The sequence below is a fragment of the Protopterus annectens genome, chromosome 16.part0, assembly GCF_019279795.1.
Source record: "Protopterus annectens isolate FY-2018-M chromosome 16.part0, PAN1.0, whole genome shotgun sequence".
Taxonomy (NCBI): domain Eukaryota; kingdom Metazoa; phylum Chordata; order Ceratodontiformes; family Protopteridae; genus Protopterus; species Protopterus annectens.
Genome location: NC_056750.1, coordinates 157,998,392 through 158,020,876, shown reverse-complemented (window position 1 = coordinate 158,020,876; position 22,485 = coordinate 157,998,392).

The window sequence follows — 22,485 nt, the reverse complement described above, 5'->3', positions numbered from 1 at the left end:
ATATATTACCAAAAAGTACTGAGGTGTATATGTGTGTATAAATATATATATATATATATATATATATATATATATATATATATATATATATATATATCTGTGTATGTATACAAATATTTACATGGGTCTATATCACATCATCAAACGATGTAATACTGAACCCAAAATCCGAAATGCAAAAATAGCGAAGCCACAGTACATCGATTTTTTTCACAGGGAAAAAAAATCAGTAGGCCGTTTTTAGGGCTTTGCTATTTCCTTCATGTATGTATACAAATATTTACATGGGTCTATATCACCTCGTCAAACTTGTATAGGTTCGATGTAATATTGAACCCAAAAGTCCAAACATATGCTGCTGATAGACCACCCATAACTGGGGCAGCATGCACAGTTGCATACAAAAGGACCCATGACAGTCACATCTGCCCCCCCCCCCACAGTCCCAATAAATAAGTGGATAGTTCACTGCTACAAAATCATGAAAAGCCATATAAAATGGCCAGACATACAGCAACCTCTTAGCAAAACAACGAAAATGACTGAACATAGCCTAGAGGAATACAACCAGACAGTAATTCACACATGTTTATTATACTCGGATGTCTTGGCCAAAGCCTTCAAGGAGTAAAGCATTACAACAAAAACTTGCCATAATCACAAGAAGCAAATAACACTTAATTACATAATTAAATATACAGCCACCAAGTACACCCCTCATTTAACCCCCTAAGGGATAAAGTATCACATCTAATACTAATACATTGAGTCTGTACATAACAATTGTCCTTTTGTGAATGTTTCATCAAACTGAGGAACAGACCTTTTCCAAAACAGTACCTTGAAACCCAGTATGGTCCTCATGGTGAGAGTTATTCAACTGTATGGCTATAGAACTGTCATCTTTCTTATCAGTAATATGTCTCACATGGTCTAACAGCCTAGTTTTAAAACATGTGTTACCCTCCCACACATAAAGTATGTTACAAGGGCATCTAGGAGCATTCACCATACAACAACCTCTTGAATGTACAGACCTCAACATGTTTTCCAGCCTTTTCCCTCAGCAGGAATGACAGCACTAAATAATAATAGACCATTATACCTATCAATCTCCTACTGTATATCTGGACAAAGCCTGATATAATTGCTGGACAGAGACCCCAAATACATGTCCAGATGTGAAATATTACTGTTATAAACCGAGAAAGTTGCTGGTGTTACAGAGTTTGTTGTAACACATATTTTCTGAGGGATATAAAGTCAGGACAACAAATGGATGTAAGCATTTACAGATTGCAATCACCAGAGTAAGCTACTGATTTGCCAAGGACAACACCTCTCTGGGGAACAGACCAAACATAACAGGCTAACCTGTGGCCATTATGTGGATAGCCCTACAGTTGAGAGCTATGCAGAGACAGAACTTTGTCAGAGTGAAACCCATGCAGACGTACTATGTGAAGACAAAAGTTGTTAAACTAGCAGTATTCCAAAGATATAACAGAAGTATTCACATTCTGTCCTTAAGTCTTGACCCTTCTCCACTATTTAGTTGGCTTGTCTCCACAAGTCTTGTTGTAAGAGGTAGAAGCTCACACAACTCCAGGATGTCTTCCTCACAATTAAGAGAAATGGCCAATGCCCACATGGAGTACTCAATTATAGGAGTGTGCTGCCATAACATTGGCTATTGGAAGAACTACACAGCTGCTCTGCATGCAATTAGCAAGTGGGGAACACCAATAGGTGCACAGGCCATCACCTGGTCATGAGCATCACCTACAAAAGCCATGTTGCCAATTATTCAACCAGCTCTATTCCAGTAGTGCACAGAGAGAGAGAGACAGAGAGAAAGAGAGAGAAAACAAATGAAACATAAACTGAAAAAGAGAAGAAAAAAAGGTAAGTGGAACATGTAAGCATGTAACTGAATGTAGTACTTGGTCTGTAAGAATAGGCAATATCATTTTGAAGAATAATGTCCCAACAAGACTTGCTGTACTAATGTCCTGCTGAATAGCTGCTATGGCCATAGCATCAGGCCTTCTCTGCAGTGGGAGAGATCACAGCCATACCTCTAAACTGTACAGATCTGCACAGAATGTCTAGACTTTCCCATCATAGATTTTTTTCTGTTCCTACTGAAATCTGTACTTTTCTGGCAAATAGCTGAGGATTGAAGTCATCAAGTAATGACAAACACATGAGTGTGAGACTCCACATCCTTAACAATATTCATGGTAATACAAAATGTATCATTCTACAAATTTCATAAGTTTGTAACAGGAATATTTAAAGTCTGTCCCTATCTATCTCCCCATCATTTTAGGCTTTGTCCACATGTGATGCTCTAAGAGGTTGCGAGGTAGGATCACAGCTCAGGAGCCTGACTCACCCTGGGAAATGACAGCTCACATATGGCAACACTGGGGTGTCTGTCAAAACAGTCATGACTGTGCCACTGCTAGGCCAGTAAATGGGATGTTGTCCATATCCATATGTTACCTGTGAATATGAGTATGACACATGTTTGTCTTGTAAAGCTAAGAGACCTATATAGGGCATGTGCATAGTAAAGTACTGCTGCAAACATGTGTTGAACTGCATGTGATGTATTGAATTAATAACATTCAACTGTACAGTGGTCTCCTGGACAATAAGCAGATTTGTGAATGATATCTGTAGCCACATACACATATACCTGTGTTATATCAGCCAAACTATTGGCAAGTCTGTAAGCAATGACAATGTAACATAATAGCCTACTTATGACTGTTATACATCTTCCAGGTTATCACAGTGGTGTCAAAGCCTACTGTGCAATCAACGTAGTAATGTATGGTGCAGCTATATTAATACAGTATCAATATTGATGTCCCTTTTGTCACCCATTATCTGTGCCATTGTCCAGGCATACTGCTATAACAGCTTGAGAAGTATGATTGAGCAGCAAGACTGTAAATACAGAGTGCTATACTAACATAGAACAGACATGTATAAAAGATATCCCCTGAGCACGTGTATGTATGTATCATTGCTCACAGACTTGCCAATGGTTTCGCTGACATAACACAGGTATGCACCATCTCTAAGGTCCACAAAAAACTAGGCTCCCTCTATAGATGCAAAAGGTATCTCACCTCAGAATCTCATATTGCCATAGCTAAAACTCATCTTCTGTCCACACTGCTATATGCCTCTCCCTCACTAACAAACCTAAATAAAACTGACTTAAACAAACTCTCCACCTGCTACAATAAATTGCCAGATTCGCCACCAATACCAAGTCACGTTCCCACCATTGCCTTGCCCTACAAACCCTACATTGGCTAGAATTCCCCAACCTTCTAAATTATCACCAACTAAACTTAGACATCAAATACTGAATTACCCTGAAAAAACACAAGCCTTAAAAACCCTCCTCAACTTCCATAATCCAAACAGACAACTATGTTCTACCAACAAAGCCTTAATTGAAACCATCACCTGCAAAAACAACTCAGGGGAATCTCTTTTTGCTCATGAAATTGCCAAAACCTGGAACAGACTTACTCCGGACCTTAGACTTCTAAATTCTACCTAGGTTCATAGGTTCATAGGTTGGTACTAGGCTATCAGCCCTAGGGCCTATGCAAGCCTAGCCATAACAATTCCCTGGCTATTTCTTTCCACAATATTTACTTCCCTGGACCCCTTTCTAGCAGTGTGACTGACGTGATCCCCGGAGTGAATTTCCTATCTCCTATCCAATCATCAAGGTTCCTTTTGAAGAGGGCCAAAGAGGCGCTCTGCTTGACATGTATGGGCAGTCTATTCCAAAGTATGGGGAGTCTCTGGGTCAGGAACCTATCCCTCCAGCATGTTTTGTTCATTGTGATGACAAGGTTTAGATCCTTGGAGCGTGTGCCTCTGAGGGATTGGGATTTCTTTAAGTGTAGCATGTCCAACAGCTCTGGGTTTGACATGGCCTTGTATGTTAAGCAGAGATTGCCTCTGAGTAGATGATATGCAACAGAGTATAGCTGGAGTTATTTTTAGATGGTCAGCATAGGGCATCCGCTTTAGGCCTGTGATTCTTTTAGTGAGGTATTTCTGTGGCCTTTCCAGTTGTTGCAGATGTCTTGAGAGGTACATACCAAATGGGGCGTTGTATTGTATAATGGGTCTAATGAAGGATGAGTACAGTGGGACAATGACCTCCTTTTTTGGATGAAATCTAGACATCCTCTTTTAAGACTCACCTAAACTTATATCGCTACTCCAGCCACCTATGCAACTGTAATAAGCCACCATAAAACAACATACTACTACAGGGAAACCTTTTCACAACTCAAGTGCATCCTCTGCCAGGGTCACTGTTCAGTTTGTACTATACTCCTTTGAACTCATCTTAATGCTCACTGTAAATACTGTAAATACTTGTACAAGTAGTCACCTGTTTACCCATCCATCAGTGTAATACAGCAACTATGCTCATCCTGTATAAAAATGTTTCACATTTTTATCCAGCAATTGAATTCTCATTGCTACTATCTAAAATATATTTATATTGTAACTTCTACCTCCAAATTTATATTTATGCTCTGACCTCTTGTAAGTAGTTTTGTAACTTGTTATACTATGTTAAAGTAATCTACAACTTCTTCTCTCATGTTATTGTAAATTGCATTCTCTCTCTTTAATTATGCTGGAGCTTTTCTCCCCAAGACTCCTCTGAAAATGGACACCTGCTGTCCAGTCTGACTATCCTGATTAACAAATGTGAAATAGGTAAAATAAATAAATAATAAAATGTATGCGTATGTTCATCTGGAAGGAACAAAACTAATCACATGTGTTTCAAGCAGTTAGGTACATAGGTTGTGCATGGTGCACATGTGTGTAATATCAGTGTCAGTGCATACAACAGACATAAATGTGTACAGCTAATAGTTGTTGCATTTCCCTGACACTGATATAGTTACTACAGTAGGCATGATTATCAGGTAGTAATCGGAGAAGTGTCCAACTGTGTTATGACCCTCTGTCCATGCCTTCCACTACCAAGTATATCAACACCTATACACACTGGATATCACAAGTGTACACAGCCCTGTTGGCAGGTTTGTGTGCTGTATGATAATGAGACCACAGAAAATCATTTCAAAATGTTTCTCATCTTGAATGTGACCCCTAACCTGTACAGTTCCATTGAAAAACAATCAAAGGTGTGTCCAGGATGGTGAGCAACTATTGCCAACCGAAGATGTGCCATGATGTTGGAGTCCAAACCAATACGAATGAATGCTGTAACCATCTGAAAAGGCGCATACACAACATATCCATTTAAGGATGTGCACACTCATTCAACTGGCATATTGTACTGATTATTATTTCCATATGTTATCACAGACCAGATTGTTATGTTTTCAACTGAATTGTGCAGGCTATAGGTCACATGAAAGGTGGGGATTGTTTTGAAATGCATTATCATGGTGTCATGTTTCAATTGCACATATACCAGGCATTATAACAAGGGTGCATACCCTTTATATCCACTGTAGCTATATGGACTCAGCAGTACCTGACCTGTATAACCAGCCTCCACCAAGGTAGAGTAATCCTCTTTGGTGGACAGCAGCAATACACAAACCACATAATAGGTTGCTATATTGGCTGTACAGGGACACATAGGTGCAGGTGACAACTTGGAAGCAAGTCCACCTCTATCTGAGCAAGCATGTAATTTCACAGGTGACTTCATGTAAGGCTGACTATGAGTACAAATCAGACATATCCACACCACCAGGGAAAATCTGCAACAGTGTCCCCACATATGTTGTCAGTCTCAGAGGAGACAACACAATTCGCCCTGTACTGGGGGTTAACAACACCTCATACACACATGCCATAGATATGGGCAACCTGCATCAGATAGGTTAGGTGGAACATCTCCACCCTGTCCATCTCAGTTGTATAGGGGATATGCACATCAACCCCACTCCTCCCTTCAGCAATGGTGAGCATGTACATACTGCCTACTGATGGCAACAACAGCAAATCTCCATGGGGCATAATAACATCACTGTCTGGCTCTTACATGAACTCAGGCATGTGCTCACAGCTCCATCACACATCACAGTCAAACACAGACCTGCGACCATCCACACACCATCCCCATGGAAGATGGCCACTGTCAACCCTCTACACATAAATGAATGGAGAATACAGGATTATGCAATTAGGTGACCGACATTGGATGAATAAGACAGCTCTGGGACAGGAGTTTAATGCAAGCAGATGTAGCCATGATAGATTGGAGGGTTTTGGTATAGTTTGAATTATTTGCAAGTAATATCCACTGTTGATGTGCAATTTGACAACCATATCAGGTCCTGTGACCTTTTTCTTGTTTATGTCTTCCAGGTAACATGCAGAGGGCTCCCCTACCAGCATTCTCTGTTGGGGATACTGACATCATCACTCAATATGTGATTGAACGTTATGCCCTTTTATATGGACGGAGAGCAGAAGATGTGTGGGAGAGGACTGCCCTGTGTAACACTGGTCCACAGGGTAAATGATGCCGGCCTGCACAGCAAGATCTATCAGACATGCCACAGAGCTTATACATTTCCACCTGGTCCAAAGGTACTTCTAAGATGGATGACATCAACAGGACTACTACATTGGGGTAAGCAGAGGTGTAAAGGGTAGTACACAGGGCAATAATGGTGTATCCCACACACTACATGATTCTCACACAAACACACTCAGACATCCAAACAGTTGCCAATAGGGAGATTAGAACTCCTGCTGATCTAGTTACTGCTACTATAGTGCTACACATTTAACAAACTTGCCACCGAGATTATATATTTTCACCTAGTCCAATGGTGCTTCTAAGGTAGATGACGTCATCAGGACTACTAGACTGGGGTGAGGGGAAGTGTGAAGGGTAGTATACAAATCAAAAATGGTATAAGCCAGACAGTACATCACACACACACACACACACACACACACACACACACACACACACACTCACTCTTTGCCAGTATTGGGATTAGAAGTCTTGCCTAACTAGTTACTTTCACTATAGTGTTATGCAGTTACTGCATGCGCTACAGAGCTTACTGATGTTTCACATGTCCAAAGCTGTTGATAACTGCGCAACTGAGGGAAAATAATACAGGTGGCAGAAAGTCTGCCTTCAGTTCCACCATTACATCATGCTAGTTCTTTCTGTCTTGCACTTCAAATAACATTATGGCTTGGCACTTTACAAGATTAATGTATCAAGAAGTGTGGCACACCTAGGAGCCGTCAGCAGTACTTGTTCATCGCAGAAGTAGGCCCAGTACTTACTAGTTATGTCCACCCCTCCTGGCATGATTAAAGGGCAGTTTTCTGTGTTTCTCCCATTAACCTGGTGCACTTGTCAGTTCTGAGGCACTGTTGAAACTGCCTCATGTACACAGGCAACCCTCCCCTCTAAAGTCCAAACACTCAGACCTGTGAGAGTTACCCATATATCACCCAATGTGGACATATGCACTCTCCAGCACAGTCTGGACTAGCAAGTCAAGAGGATATGATCAACACCTGCACCACACCATGTGGAACACATAGCTCACCATGACACTCACTTTGACAGCCATGACATACAGTGAAAAGCCACACACCCACCTTCATAGAGGCACTCAATGGGCATTTACCCAAACAGCACAGACCAGCAAGACATACACCCACTCAGACATCAAGACAGGGCATATGCCAAGGGGCACATATTTAACCTACACAGTGTGCCCCTCAACCTAAGCTCCTATTGCTAACCACCTTGCACAATACAGTGATCATGGGTAGGTCAAAACTGAGGCACACACATATCCCACTCACTAAGTTGAATATGGAGAAGGAAACAGAGAAATACCTATTACGTGCCAGCATCCAACACATGACACAGCCAGTCATGGCACTCCACAACAACTGGGGTTATCACTCTGTATCCATGTGGGTGTGAATGACCTGGAACATGAATCCCTGGACTACATGACAAGAGACATGGTTGAACCCTCTGATTATGTGGTTCAGTAGGTGTGAGAGTAGTCCTGAGCAGTGTACCGCCGTAACCCAGAATGATGCTGCGGTACTATCAACAGATGATTGACTGCACTGATGGCTTACATGTTTAGTGTCGTTCTCACGGGATCCAGTACGTGTCTGCTTGGGATGACATGATTGGCAGATCCCAATGACTGGCCACAGATGCCCTAGATCTGTCAGCACTGGGTTTCCAGGTACTGGCTAGGTGTCTTGCCACCCCTATGATGCCTTATTAGGCAGTGTTCCTAATGTAATTACCACCATAACAGCTAGACATGTATGCAATATGAGGGTCATGCTGCTCAACTGTACACATTTAACTGTCAGGATGCAGTCACTCAAAGCACTTGTTGGAGTGGAGAATATTAACATGTTTGCTGTAATGGAAAGGTGGTTCAAAGCGGCATACAGCAGGCCTGCAGTATCAGGCTATAACACATTCCACAGCTGTCAGCCCCCAAACATGGACCACACCTCCACAGGTGGTGTTGTCTCCATATTCATTATGGATAGGAACACCTCCAGACTAGTATCCCAGCATAATGCATTGGAGATACTTCCAGTACACCTGCCTTGGGGTAATATTGCAATCCAGACCATAGCCTGCTAGTGGTCCACATATATGTCCCTAGACTGCCAATACACATTCCTCAACACCCTGCCATCTATGATGGTCCAACACAACACTGACATAGCATGAGAGTTCAACTACCCCTCCATCACCTGGAGAAAGTAACCAAGTGCCAGTACAGTGGCCCAACACTTCTTGGAATTCATCATTTCCACTGCCCTTGACCAACTCATACTGACCCCTGGTAGAGGATGCAACAACCTTGACCTGTGTTGACTACTTTAATATGGGACTGTTACACATCCACTGTTGTCAATCCCTGCATGGTGAGATCCACACAGACTGAAATCAACATGGAACTCAATATGTCAGCCACACCCCCACATAGGTAAACACCTTGCAAACCCTCTCCAAAGCTGACTTTGCAGCCATGAAATCAGGGGTGGATGACTACACTGTACCCATGGCAATGGGAAACAGCTGCATGACTGTGGAATCATATAATACATATGCACTGTTCAAGTAGGCACATAAATGCATGGTATTAGCCAATGCCAACAAAACCCAGACACTGTCCTGCAAACACTTGGAGACAAAGTGATGGTCCCCTGCCATTACTAACGTGTACTACAGAAGGAGGACACTGTTGCAGAGAAAGGTGGTGTCCCATGACTGTTGAACTCCTTTATTAGAGTCAAACACAACTTGGGATCCCTAATGGAATCCTCTACAGGCATCTGTGGAGGCAGACAAGCAGGAGACACTGACGACAATCACAACAGCCTTTGATACATATATCAACAACCTCCACAGTATTAAACACAAGTGCTGTGAGTTACTGCACAATGTTAATACCTGTCCTGAGACAACAGATATTGGCACCAGTCTTGGCAACACATTCAGTGCCAGCTTTACCCCTCTCTCCCTCCACAAGTGAAGTGCTTAGTGTATGTGTTCTCACATGCTGTATCCTGTTTCTGTTCTAGGCATTTGTGTGTGACCAGGATGTGGCCCTGCAGCAATACCAAGTGGATTGGCAGTGTGGTAACACATACATCATGTCTTAGGCAGGGTGTAGCTGAATCTGCCCAGATTTCCCAGGTTTGTAACACAGTGCTTGCATATGCCTCACAGATTATAGGGCTGAGGGTTGTACATAGGTGTATGTTGATTTACATCTGTTGTAGAGTGGGGAATGATATGTGTTGTGGTTTGGACACACCTCTGATTGCTAATAATCATGGCCACAGGGGATATTCATCAACCAAACACTGAAATCATCTTATACACACACACACACACACACACACACACACACACACACACACACACACACACACACACACACACACACACACACACACACGCACACACACACTTGCCAGTACTGAGATCAATAGGTTCATTGCTTCATAGGTGTGTAGTAAGTGAATGGGCCTGAAGGCTCTACAAGGCAAGCCCAAGGGAATATACAGGCAGCAGGCCACATGACAATAGTCCCCAGTGTGGCTCAGGAGTATAATCACTGGAGTGGTCCCTGGGGTGGGTATTGTATTCTCCATCCACTCATCCAGATTTCTATTGTGGGTAGCTAATGATGTGCACTGCTTCACATGTATGTGATTTATATCCCATTACATGGACAGTGTCTGGGTTATGCACCTGTCCCACATACATGTCCTTTGAACTGTGGGAGTGTGCTTGAGGTCTCTGGGGCATGTTGTGTGGACAGATGGGTATCACCAGATGTAGCATTCCTGACCCAGTTTGATGATACATGGCTGTGTAACTGAGGTAGTGATTGCATCTACATAGACAGTATGATACGGTGATTCATTGGAGTTATTGGAGTCTGTCCATACAGGACATATGTATAAGGCATGGTATTCCCTTTGTGGGGTACTTTTGCAGACTCTACAGTTGTTGCTGGTGTCCATTGGGGAACATGGCAAAAGGGCCACTGTACACATTGATTGGGCTACTGAGGGGATGGTACAGGGTGACCATGTCATGTTACTTGCTGGATAACACACACTTAGTCAGCAGATGTAACACATCAAAGTACTTTCTGATGTCAGTGACATTGTTGTGGTCAACAGGCAGCTGACTGTCAACCTGTGTTCCCCATTCTGCTAGAACAACATCACTGTTTACTGGACTGCCACCAATATATTACTTCATGTGAGCCATGGTGCCAGGGTAATGGCAGCACATCTCTTGGCATTGAGGTAATGTCCAGGGTTCTGACAACAGTCATAGGTATCAAGTGGCCTTTGTGCATGATGTCAACATCACATGGATTGGTAATGCTATCATCCACCTTGCTGTTGTATGCAAACGTCTTCAGCCAGGGTGCCTTTGTGTTCTCCTGCACCTCAGAAGGGTAGAGGCCAAAGATGAGAGGACATGGATCTGCACCCTGTGTGACACCAGTCATGTCTGGTCATCGGTTTGACATGGTGTACACTGCAATCACACCGTGGGTACTATCTTTGAGGGAGTTTGTAGAACTACTGACAGAGTGGTTGGTGCCTAGCTAAGTTTGTTTGTGTATGATTTCTGGCTGGAGAATGGTCTCTGAGTATTAGAATGGTTGCCTATATTGTTAACTATTTCATACTGTCACATAGTCATTGCACATGGCACTACACATTTAGGGCTGTGGATTGTCTACACCAACCTGTACGGTGTTTGACAACTGTTAGCCCTGTAATGTGGACATTGGGACATATACTAGGTCATCATTATAATAATTTAGCAAAACTCACCCCACAATGGATCCTGTTATTACACAATCATACCCACACCGGATACTGATGACAGATACACAAACACACACACACTTGTCAGTACTGAGTTTTGAACCCCTACCTGTCTATGTATTGCTACTGCAGTGTTACGCATTTACCATAAGCTCCATGGAGCTTATATATTGCAGAGCTATACAAAGGTATCTTTGAAGGTGAGTGACATCAGCAGCTGTGCTAAAGGAGGGATAAGGGAAGTGTAGTGAGTGTGAATGGCCTTAAAATCATATCTCTACAAAGACACACACACACACTCACACAAACACACACATTTTCACAATTGCCAGGACCAGGATTGAAACTCCTACCTCACGATTTTGCTACATCACAGTTTACACAGTAATCACAAGCGCACAGAGTTTATATATTGGAGAGCTATCCAAAGGTATCTTTGAAGGTGAGTGACATCAGCAGCTGTGCTAAAGGAAGGATAAGGGAAGCGTAGTGAGTGTGAATGGCCTCAAAATCATATCTCTACAAAGACACACTCTTTCACACTAACACACATTTTCACAACTGCCAGAATTAGGATTAGAACCCCATACCTAACTAGTTTGCTATACTACACTTCACACAATTATCACAAACACCACAGAGCTTATATGGTTGCAAGCTGCCCAAAGGGTTATTTCAGAGTGACTGACATCAGCAGGAGTGCTAAAGTAGGGCAATGGGAAGTGTAATGAGTGTGAATGGCCTCCAACACATTCATCTAGAAACACACACACACACACACACACACACACACACACACACACACACACACACACACACACACACACACACACACACACACACACACTCACACACACACACACACACACACACACACACACACTCACACACAACTGTACATTTGAAAGGAATGACAATTATTTAGTATTTTTATTTATTTGACATTTGTTTACCGGGATGGTCTGACTGGCTCTACAGAACCCATTTTCAGCAGAGGCCCGGGGAGAAAAGCTCCACATACAATACAATACAAATACAGTATAATCCAATACAATAAAGATTACATTAGAAATACTATACAAAAATAAGTTGAAAGAACAAACTGCTACAAGATGTTGTAATATATTACTACACATCTAAGCAGTTCTATACAGTTAAAACATTACAGATGATAATAGTTACTCTTACCGCACATGATGTAGAAATAGCAGCCAGAAAGTTAGTGATGTAGACATATAGTGAGAGAGAGTTAAGAAGGATAGAAGTAATAAAAGCCTGAGCAGCAGCTTAAGAATATGATATAGAAGCAGAGAAGGAGTTAGAAGAGCCTTAGGATCTTGCAGTCTGTGAGGGATTGAAATGTGAGAGGAGAGGAAGATCTGAGCATTAGGCAGGCTTTATGCAGGAGCAGAGCCATGCGTTTTTGAGATGATTTTTTAAAGAGGCTTTGAATGGGTTAGGCCAGGAATAAACCTGGTAGCTAGAGGTAGTGAATTCCACTGTATAGAGACAAGAATATGAATACAGAGAGTGACCAGGTTTTCTTGTGGGTTTTGAGATAGCTAAGAGATTTTTGACTTCTGATCGTAGGGATTGATTTGGTGTGTAAGGTGCGACTAGATTGGCTAGTGCAGGGCAGGCAGTAGGCTTGAAAATAAGGTTGTGCAAGGTGGATAGCTGAATAAAGGCAAGTTGGTTGGGTAGTTCTAGCCAATTTAATTCTAGGAGTAGTTTATAGTGGTGTGTGTGATATTTAGAGTTTGTGGCAAACTTTGCAACTTTGTTGTAGCACTGTTCCAACTAGCACATGGTAGAATTTTGTGATATAGTTTAGATAGGGGGTACCATACAGAAGAGAGGGAAGTAAAAATGTTTTTGCAAGGGTAGTTTTGGCTGCTGCAGTAAAAAAAATATTTGTTTCCATATGAGTCCAAGTTTTTGATGAGTTTTCTTTATATTTTGCTGTATATGGGGGCCAAATGAAAGTTTATTGTCAATGATAACACATAGAAGTTTGGTTTCCTGCACTATTTCTATGGCAGTGTTGCCAGATGCAAGGATGTTGAACTGATCAGTGACAAGGAAGGTGTTTTTGGGATGAAAGAGTGCTAGTTTTGTCTTCTTTGGATTACACACTGAGCCGAGTGGAGGAGGGGCATTGACTACAACTCTGATCTGAGATATATAACAATAAGTATCCTTTTTTTTGGCTTATTTATACTGGCTATTGCTTCTAGCAATTTATATATAGCACTTTTTACTGCCTGCTGCATACTTTTTACTGTATTTTATTGCTGTTAACTAATCTGCATGGTTAAACTAAAATTGTCTGCCTTACAGGGCCTGATAATTAAGCTTTTTTACTGTCACACTGTTTATAAAGCTTTATAGCTATTTTTACTGTGCTCCTTTATCTGTTTAAAAACTTTTATTTTGTGGCTCACCACTGTGGTAAACATTTCTGTAGTGTTTACTGTCTAAAAGAGTGTAGGCTACTTGCTTTAGTATTGTTCTCCACCCTCCTGTTGCTGTTTTGCTGTTATACTTGGTGGCTTTGCAGTTGCCCGCCTCTACTGTAAATCTGATCTGGGACACTCCTCCCAGTCTAGTGCCATTAGTTCATTCTACCTAATACAGAGAGAACATCTGAGAAGGCCAACCCACTTAGTTTCTTTCCTTCTGTTCCTCCTTTCTCCCTTTCTTACAAAAAAAAAAAATTGCCTGAATCTCCTTGTGTTCTGACTGTGCTTCTCAAACATTTTGGAAATATAGGGTATATTTTAGTGCATTTATTAAAACTGTATTTTCCTTAATATTGCTACAACTCAAGTGTTCTATGCTGCACTGCATCTGAATTATTTTAGTGTGTTTTAGCTGTTTTCTGTATATATAGACTTTTCTGCATATGTAGACTAGCTACTTATTCTACTGTATTACTGCCTCTTAAATCGTTTTTCAGTTGTGCACTTGCCTTGCTTCATTCAAAAAGTTTTAAATTTCTAATTTTGTAGAGTTTATTTGCATTTACTGTTTAGAGCTACACATGCAAGTGCATTAGCCTTTTCTGTGTTTGTTTACTGTATTATTGCATTGTTTAGCCTGTTTTAACAAAAAGAATACTATCTTGTTTGCTCGTTTCTCACCTTTTCTAACTAGTATAGTCCAGATCCCAGGCTTTGCTAGTTTCAGGACTTTATTTTCTGTGTTCAGAGATATCCAGACCTTGCTGTGGTAGAGGGAAGTCCTACTGCTTACCAGTGGGAGTGGTGAGCATTGTACTGCCTATCTAACAATAGAGGAATGGTTTCCAGCTCTGAAATTGTAATTTTATTAGCCATTTTTGGCTGATTTCTATCCTTTTCAACTTTCTGGCTTAAAAATGCATGTGTTTGTGCATTTTTCACATCGTGCAGCACTGCGGGGCTATGGTTAAACCATTCCAGGTGCCAGAAAGTCTGTTCTTCAAATTTTCCCTTAGAACTAGCTGGTTTCTCAGTAGTAGCACTAAAATCTGAACTCCTGTGACTAACACTTCCTCTAGAACCTGTTGGAAAGCACTAGGAAGCCTTAAAACTGGTACAAGCACTCAACTCTCCTTGTTAATAAGGAGAAATTAACTGTAGGCACTAAACAGCCTATAATTGCAAAGTACCTTACAAAGGTAAGGGAAAACATCTCTTGTACTTTACCAAAAAAGCACCTAAACAAGCATGTCCAAGGGTCAGTTTCCGGTGATTTCTCCTGTCCTCTGGTGAATCTAGGCATGCTGGGGCAATGCAGCAACTGCCTCATGTACACAGATAACCTTCTCCTCCTACCACCCAGCACTACACTCAACAACAACCTGTGAGAGATGCACTTACATAGCCAAACTGGAAGCAAAGCTCTCTCCAGCCAAGATTGTGCTAGACAGTCAAGAGGAGAAGGTTAACACCTGCACTACACCTCAAGCAACTCATAGCCCTTCAAAACCCACACCATCAACACCCACACATAGCAACACTAAACCCACATATGCGGAGGCCCTTAACATTAACCTGCCCAAGAAACAAGGACCACCGAAGCTGAAATGCAAACAAACATCAGTTACAACCAAAGTGACACATAGCTCACAACAACAGTGTGCCACCCAACAACAGCCCCTAAGGCAAGACAACGTACCCAACACTTTAGTCATAGGTGACTCTATAGTCAGACACACTGATGTCCCACTCACCAGGCTGAGCAAGAAGAAAATTACAGTCAGCTGCCTGTCAGGTGCCAGGATCTGCCACATAACGCATGCACTCAAGTCACTCCACAACAAGTACAAATATGACTCTGTCATTGTCCATGTTGGAGTGAATGACTTGAGACGTACCTACCTGGATTACATGAAAAGAGACATGGAAGAGCTCTCAGATCATGTGGCCAAGGCAGGTATGACCTTAGCCCTGAGTAGCATCCTGCCTTCACCCAGAATGATACCACAGTATAAGGACAAAATGATTGACTTCAATAATTGGCTAAGCTTCTGGTGTTATTCAAAGGGGATCCAGTATCTGTCTGCCTGGGAATACATGATTGACAAACCACGATGCTTTGCCAGAGATGATCTGCACCTGTCACCCCTGGGATTCAGGTTACTGGCTAAAGCTCTTTCCACCCCTGTAGTGCCTTTTTAGGCAAGGTTCAAAGGACAAAACCACCACCATAACAGATACAAGCATGCAAAACCTGAAGGTAATGCTGCTCAATGCAGGAAGTCTAAACCTCAAAATGCACTCTCTCGAGGCACTCCTAAAAATGGAGAACAGCGATATATGTGCAGTAACTGAGACCTGGTTCAAGACTCCAGAAAGCACCCCTGCAATACCAGGCTACAACTCTTACTACACTTTTCAGCCACCAAATCAAGACCAAAACACTAAAGGTGGAGGAGTGTCCATATTCACCAAGGATATTCACACCTCCAGGCTAATTACCCAACACAATGCATCTGAAATTCTCCAGGTGCAACTAACACTAGGTAAGACTGCAATCCAAATTGTAGCTTGCTACAGATCCCCCACCATGTCCCAAGATTCTCACTACACCTTTCTAAACATACTGGAAAATATTAAGATACAACCAAACACCCTAATGCTGGGTGATTTCAACTACCCTGCCATTAACTGGGAAAACTACTCGGGTACCAACAGCTTTTCTCAATGGTTCTTGAAATCTATTGTCCCATCAGGGGCTCCAATATCCTAGACCTAGTCATTACCAACATGGGAGATAGATGTGCCACACAAGTGGTCTCCCCCTCATTGGTCAGGTCTGACCATAAGCAAATCACCCTTGACATCCACATCCCACTCCCACCCCCAGTAAGGAAACCTCCATAAAAAACTTCTCCAAAGCCAACTTCATGCTACTTAACTCAGAAGTGACAAACTTCATGGCACTCATGCAGATGGGAGCTGAAAGTTTGACTGCTGAATCCTACACTAAGGCACTGTACGAGCACATCCATTCGTGCATGAATCGTGCCATCCCAAATAGAACCAAGACACTCTCCTCCAAAAAAGGAAGCCAATCTGGCGGTCCCCTGCTATAAACAAACTATACAACAGAAAGAAGAAACTGTTGAAGAAAAGAGGAAAATCCCAGGATGCAAAAAAACTCACTTACCAGCCTCAGTAAGAAGCTGAGATCCATCATAAAATCCTCCAAAGCTAGTTATGAAAATAAAATTGCCAAAGATTCCAAAGAAAACCACAAGGCATTCTATAGTTATGTCAAGGATCTAAATGGCAATGCTCAGATCTGCTCTGAGCTACAACAGAATGGCATTAAATACACTGATCCCAAGATATTGCCAATATCCTGGCAGATTTATATAGTGCCAACTTCACCCCCCTCTCACCCCCTAAAGGGCCCATCTCAATACCAAAAGATTGCCAAATTCCAGTAATCACGGCCACACAGGTAGAAACTGCTCTCTCCAAAGCTAAGAATACAGCATCCGTGGGACCAGATGACATGCTGGGCTGTGTACTACATGAACTACAAAATGAATTTGCACCTCACCTAAGTGACATGTTTAATCATTGCCTCACCTCAGGCTTTGTGCCCACTGAGTGGTGCACAGCTACAGTTATCCCACTCCACAAGGGGGGATCCATCTTGGATCCTGGGAACTACCGTCCCATCAGTCTGATGAGCCTGATCTGCAAGGGCATGGAATGCATTATCATGGAACTTATAAACAAAGACATTGGCAGCCTTCAAACACTGGACCCCACCCAGTTTGGGTTCATGAAGGGCCGATCTTGTCTCCTGAACCTGATTGACTTCTTTGAATCAGTCTCCAGAGCTGTGGATAAGGGTAAGGTGGTCCACACAGCCTATCTGGACCTCGCCAAGGCCTCCAACACCATCCCCCACTCTGGAATCACAGATAAACTTACTAATCTGGGGATAAATCCCTATGTCACTAGATGGGTTGCCAACTGACTTACTGACAGAACCCAGACTGTAAAAGTAGCTGACTCCAAATCCAGCTCCAGACAAGTGACAAGTGGAGTACCTCAGGGTTCAGTCCTGGGACCGCTCTTGTTTGGCATCTACTTTTCTGATGTACAGGCCAACACTAAGGGGCTCTGGCTAACAAAGTTGGCAGATGACTGCAAACCGGGAGCCATTACTGAATCCCCAAATGATGTGGATATTCCACAAAAGGGCCTTACAGAAACAGATGCTTGGTGCCAGAGCCGTGGGCTCAAGCTTAATGCCAAGAAATGTATAGTTATCCCCTTTGGGAAAAACCATGTACCCATGAATTACCACATAGGTGGCAGTACACTAAACACTGAAAGTGTGATGAAAGACTTAGGGGCACAGGTGGACAGTGGTCTCACCTTCGATAACCACATCGCCACAACAGTCAGGAAATCCTTCTATGTGGCACACCTCATCACTAAGGGCTTTTCATCCAGAAAAAAGGAGGTCAATGTCCCACTGTACTCATCCCTCATTAGACCCATTATAGAGTACAATGCCCCATTTGTTATGTACCTCATAAGACATCTGCAACAGCTGGAATGGCTGCAGAAATACCTCACTAATAACAGGCCTAAAACAGATGCCCTATGCTGACCATCTAAAAAAACTCCAGCTATACTCTGTGGCATATCGTCTACTCAGAGGTGATCTCTGCTTAACATACAAGGCCATGTCAAACCCTAAGCTGATGGACATGCTCCACTTAAAGAAATAACATTCCCTCAGAGCCACATGCTCCAGGGATCTAAACCTTGTCATCACAATGAACAAAACATGCTGGAAGAATAGGATCCTGACCCAGAGACTCCCCATACTCTGGAATAGACTGCCCATACATGTCAAGTAGAGTGCCTCCTTGGCCCTCTTCAAAAGGAAACTTGACGATTGGATGGGAGACAGAAAATTCACCCCGAGGATCATGTCTAGACAGGGGTCCAGGGAAATAATATTGTAGGAAGAAATATCCGGAGATTTGTTTGGCAAGGTTTGTATAGGCCCTAGGGCTGATAGCCTAGTACCAACCTATGAACCTAAGAAAGAGTTGGGCATTTCTTAGCCAGGATACAACTACTGTAAAGGACTGTTGAGTTTTTGAGAGTAGTTCTGGTAGTGATTGAGCAGTGCAGATTATGGTGAGATCATCAGTATATTGAATCAGGGTCCCAGGGTGAGAGGCAGTGTGAAGGTTGTTTGTGAAAATGTTGAAGAGTAGGGGTCCTAGGATGGAGCCTTGGGGGACTCCAGTTGGGTTGTGGAGAAAGGGTGAGAGTTTGTTGGACCATTTCACTGCTTGTTTACAATCCTTGAGGTAGCTCCAAAACCATTTTACTGTGTTATGTGAGAAACCTAAGTAAGACAGTGTGTTCAAAAGTAATGAGTGAGACACTGTGTCAAAGGCCTTAGAGAGATTCAGGGAATACTGAGGCTGTATAGCATCCTGCATCTCTGGCCTTGTTCACGATGTCTGTAAAAGAAAATAGGGCTGTAGCTGTGCTGTGGCTAGGTCAGAAGCCATGTTGGGTTTTGATTAAAAGATTGTTTTGCAATAGATATTGCACTACCTGCTGATGGATACCTCTCTCGAGAATTTTGGATGTGGGTGACACGATGGATATAGGACGGAAATTGGATGGATCAAAAGAGTTGCCTCCTTTGTGGATGGGGGTGATGTGAGATTGTTTTCATATGGTAGATACTTCAGATCCAGATAAAGACCTATTCCAAATACTACATGAATACTTATTTGTACTATAGTGTTACACAGTTATCACGAGCACCACTGAAACTATATGGCTAAGGGCTAACAAAAGGAATTTCTACAGTGAATGACATCAGCACATCATGTGATATAAGCCAATGGGATATGTATTGGATGAGAAAGGCGTCATAATGGGATTCTCTCTGTTGTTGTCTGAATCTCTTCCCCACATTTTTGTGTATGTATGTTTGACATATTAGCAAACCAAAAACATCACTGGGAACTGCTGCTGTACAAATGCTGTAAAATGTTTATTAAAACACAAAATAAACCAAAAAGTATCAAAGTGAGCGCTTTCGGGCTAGGCCCTTCTTCAGACAAAGTGCTTCTCACAAACATCACATTTTAAAATAAACATACACCAATCACAGTTCAGTAAAGAACCCCACCCTGTTTTGATTGTTAGCTGAAACTAACAAGTCATCATTAAAAACACATTGCCACTACTCTTACTTAATAAAAAGTACGCCTACTTTTAAGTGTTGGCTTCAGAGGCACCATATCATTCAGCCCAGGTTGAATATGGGCTGTTAAATCTAAAATCCACTTTGATTCTATGGTTTCTGTCTTTAACCTAATGTCACCCCCTCTCTTATTAATGAATACATTGGCTATCACCCTAAATTTAAATCTATGTGTGGGATTGTCCTTTACATGATTATATAGCGCATTGTGCTCATCACAGTTCCTAACTGATGAAATGTGCTGTAGTATCCTGACCTTAAGCATATTGTTGGTTTTACCAACATAATATCCTGAGCATGACGTGCAATCAGCCAAATACACCACATTAATGGTCCTACAGGTAGCTCTCCCTTTAAAATGAAAACTCTTCCCTGTGGAAGGATGTACAAACACTGTCTCCCTATTAATATGATCACAAGCCTTACAGCCCCCACATGGGACAGTACCCAGCGACCTAGGTAGGCATATGACCTCATTGTTTCCCCTATCGTGGCAGAGTATATCCTTCAGGTTCTTATTCCTCTTGTAACTAAATTGTGGAAAGTCCCCTACTATGTCACTCAAGTTTCTGTCACTAGTGATAATGTTCCAATTCCTCTTGATGATGTCACACACCCCTTTGACATTACTGCCATATGTTAGTGTTATCCTAGGTATAATTTCCTTCTTCCTACCTTTAATCCGGTGACCATTGTGATTACTATAATTACTTCCTAGGCTCGTCGTAACATCAAGCCATGGTCTATATTTATCTTGCCTATTCGCAGTACCTCTTGCTACTGCTGTTTCCACTAACTCACATCTATACCCTCTTTCTTGGAAACATTCTTTCAAGTCATCTATCTCTCTCTCTCAAAATGTTCATCCTGTCGACTGATCCTAGAGATCCTGCCAACCTGCCCCTCCACTATGTTGGAAAAGGTATATCTAGGGTGCATGCTGTCAAATGAGAGCAAAGAATTCTTCCAACTCTCTTTTCGATATAATCTGGAACTAAAGCCTACGGGTGTAAGTTCTACTGTGACATCCAAGAAGTCCAGAGCCTCACATGAGCTCTTGATATCAAACTTCATAAAGGATGTGGTAGAGTGTAAATATTCCATAAAAGTATTTAGCCTTTGTTCACCCCCCTTCCAGGCAATAAAGATATTGTCTACAAAACGTAGATAAACCCCTATATGTGGACTCCAATCTCTGTGGTTCAAAACATGTTTCTTTTCCCAGAAGGAGAGAACTAGGTTGGCGTAGGAATTTGCACAGGGGGTACCCATGGCTACCCCCTGTACTTGCCTAAACACTGATCCATTGCTCAAGAAGATGTTATTCTCCAAGACCAGTTTCAGTGACTCTTCTATGAGAAAAAGTTCTTTCTCTACGACACCCACATCCTTCAGAATCCCTACACAGGCTGCTATGCCATACTCATTGCCTATTACTGTAAACAAACTATTTACATCTAGGCTTACCAACATAGTGCCCTCCTGGCTGCCTTCCCTGTTTATTTCACCCAAAACTCTAAGGAAATGTGCAGTGTCCTTCAGAACATTGTTCATACGATCTACGTAAGGTCTAAGTGTGCACTCCAACCATATTGACAAATGCTCCGTGACCCACCCCCTTCCCGAAACTATGGGTCTAAGGGGTGGGTCTGTCAATGATTTGTGCACCTTGGGTAGGGCCTTGAACACAGGAATGACCGGTTTATCCACATGAAAGAATTCCATGAGGTCTTGAGTGATATACATGTTAGTATACAACCATTTAATCCGTCCATGTACCTTACTAATAATGTTCCTGACCTCTACCGGATTCAATAAATGATATACATCTTTGTCTGCCAACAATCCAGATAATTTCATGTTATACCAGTCAGCGTCAAGGACCACTACAGCCCCTCCTTTATCTGCCATCTTTATTGTTAAGTCTTTGTTCTTACTAAGACTCTCTAGGGCCCGTCTTTGCTCAGGGTTCAGATTGTAAAAACGATCTTTTCCTTTTTCTTGCATAAACAAAAACAAGTCATTTTCACATTTATTAATGAATAAACTAAGTGCGGGTGAAAAAGGTGGAACATAACTACTAGGCTGACGTAGGCCCACACTAGGACCCTGTGTCCCTCCATAGATTTTGTTCAGCATAACCCTCCGACAATACAACATCAAATCCAATACTACATCGCTATATATACAAGCTTTGCTTGGTACAAACGTCATCCCTTTGTTTAAAACATAAATTTCAGCTTCACTCAGTACATATTTAGATAAATTAAATACAATATCATAAACAGAATTACTTGCAGTCAATTCAAAGTT